Source organism: Zeugodacus cucurbitae, chromosome 6, assembly GCF_028554725.1.
Source record: "Zeugodacus cucurbitae isolate PBARC_wt_2022May chromosome 6, idZeuCucr1.2, whole genome shotgun sequence".
NCBI classification, from domain to species: Eukaryota; Metazoa; Arthropoda; class Insecta; order Diptera; family Tephritidae; genus Zeugodacus; species Zeugodacus cucurbitae.
Genome location: NC_071671.1, coordinates 65,330,571 through 65,333,645, shown reverse-complemented (window position 1 = coordinate 65,333,645; position 3,075 = coordinate 65,330,571).

The window sequence follows — 3,075 nt, the reverse complement described above, 5'->3', positions numbered from 1 at the left end:
TGCTTTTCAAGAAAACAAAATATTTACCTACATATTTATATATTATAGTTATTGCTTCGATGTGAGGAAGTTATATTAACCATTAGAGCAAGTTTCAGCGCATGTTCGGAGAGTACACATATTGGAATGCTGTTATTATGCGTTAATTGATGCTAAAATCTGACATACTAAAACTAGGGTTAATAAAAAAATTATGAAACATTTTGTACAACAAACTATTGTTTCGATTTTCAACATTTTGCCATTTCAACTTTCTAGATTAACGAATCGAACAATCAACTGACAGTGGAAGTGAGTGGCGAATCGAACACACAGAGATTGGTGTGCGTTTAGTGCTTGAATTTGTATATCAGATCAGCTTTTGCGATGACTAGCTTGGTATACGAAACTTTTAAAGAAATCTCGAAAGTTCAGATTTCTTTTTTATGGTGTTAACTGTTAAGATTACTCTACTATAAATATATAAATCCGAATGTCATAAAATTATAAGATTGTGATTGATAATTTCCTAACAACAACTCAAATGTACCGTAAAGAGTTATGAGCATTTGTGTGTATATTACTAGACGGCATTAAGTTAAGGTATAAACTTGAATATTTCATATTCGTATTTTTATATGTGCGCTTTCTACAAACCCCCAATAATCTTAATCGCACAAAATTTATAAAAAAAGTTTTATGAAATTAACAAATTGTTGCCTAACTGTTTCAAAAACGCATTTACAGAACTACAACTACAACTATGTACTCTTTGAAATTCAATAAATAAACAATATTAATACGTAAGACTTGTTTTTGTATTCTTTTGATAAGCTGAAATGTATATGAGATCTGCAAGTATGCTTCAAGATGCCACTAACTTCAATTGATCCTTATCTTACTCAAATTTCATATGTTAATCGATGAGAGATGAAAGGTAGGTCAGTTTGACAGCAAGATTGAGACATCTGTTATTCAGCTGTTTGTAGATTTTGTTCGATATATTTTTTATCACTGAAGAAAATTTATGATTTAAAGAAAAGATACATTTTGATAATTCAAAAAATTGTTCCAGCTGCATATTCGTATTTGTATGTTTCAGAGTTCACTTCTCTTGACAACATTAGTGCCTTTATCAGGTGCGAACGTATCAACTGCGCTGCTATGCGTCGGTGATAAGCTTTTCGCAAGTGTTTGTTGCTTTTATTAGTATTTTTGCAAAAAAAGAAAAAAATGCACTTTGTCACAAGCTTTGTTAACTCTTCTGTGCTTCTTCCAGTGAATTTTAATTTGGGAGAAATTGTTTGCGATACACCTACTCGTTTATATTTTTATATAGGTGGTTTTCACCTTGGTTGAAGTCTGTATGTTCAATGATATTAATAAGGAAATTGTTTAACATGTTTTCCTAGAAGAAATATCTCTTACGTCATTCGTGGTTTAATTTTTGGCAAAATTTTTTTAATTCAACTTTGTGACAGCCAGAGGTGCAATGAAGATTAAGAGAAATTCAGACTATTAAAACCCAAAAATTCTTTGTAATAATTTGACTGGGTACAAGTAAGAGACAGAAGAGGCCGTGACGTATTAGCAGATAGTGACAAGTGATGCTTGCTACCAGTCAAGAAAGTTAAAGTGATTCCTATTCGAATATAAAGACAGCTATGAATATGAGATATCGATACACTGAGATGATGAACTATAAGACGCTGAATCGAATTAGTCATGGCATCAAGCTTTAATATTTCCAATTCTTTCTTTAATATTATACAAAATTGATACTACTGAGATTGCCAAATGACTTCAGTGACTCATAATGTTTAGAGAAAAATATATTTTTTTAAATAAAATACTGTTTTAAAACACAATTCAATGTAAGATAATTTGTCTACAGACTATCAGACTTCTCTCTCTTAAACCAAGAGCAACTACAGCAACATTTTTTGATTAAAATATGCATTTAAATGATTTACAAAAATATTCATATCAGAAAATAATTACTTATTCATCATTTGAATGCTAGTAAAGTCATCTACACACCTACAGGTAATCTATCTTATCAGACTGCCTAAAACTATGCTTCAAAATAGTATCATATTCCATGATATTCGTTCAAACGCAACAACAACCTTGTTGCTCTCTCCAGTGACTATTTGTTTTGATATTTTTAACTGACCTCCGATAAGACGAATTATCCCACGTGCACAACAAAAACAAACTGCTAGCTGGGCTTTTTTTGCGTGCACGATTACAATCGTTTGCTTCAAAGGTGTTCCATGCCATTTCATTTCGGTGGAAATTTAATGAACTACACGATAAAGCATTGTTGTTTTGTATGTTTCTATTTGCATACTAAATTTATTGTGCTCTGTAGGAAAGGCATTGCGTTCCAGGTCAGATTATTTTGAAACAAAAAATATATAAATTAAAAAAAAATTCTAACTAAAAAAATTAATACTTTTTATACTAGATGTGTTAAAAAAATAACGGTAATTTTCGTTTTCTGAAAAAAAAAAAATTAGTCTTCTACATTAATTTTATCATCTTCAAAATAGTCTCCGTTCAATATTAAGCACTTATGTTTGCGATTCTGCAAATCTTCAAAACACCTCTCAAACTCGATTTTTTGAATTGCCTTTGGCTCTTTAGTGACTTCTCCTTTGTTTGTAAAACGAAGGCCATTTAAGGTTTTTTATTTTTGGAAATAGGAAAAAGTCACACGTAGTCATGTCTGGCGAATATGGAGGCTGTGGCATCGTTACTGTGTTGTTTTTGACCAAGAATTCACGTACAAGCAACGAAGTGTGAGCTTTTTAAAAAATTCGAGGTCGAATTGGACAATTGACCTCTCCAAACACGCGAAATTTTGAAATTCCCGTTATTTATTGAACGTTAATGTTAAGGGCTAAATTGAAATTTTGGAAATCCAAACCAATATGTATATACATATATACGTTTTTAAAATTTTTAATTTTAATTTTAATGCATTTTTTTAATTTTCATTTATTAAATTTTTTTTTCAAATTTTGTTTTCATGACTTTATTAACTTTTATTTTTTCGATTTTTTAAATTATTTTTTTGATACTTTTGCATTT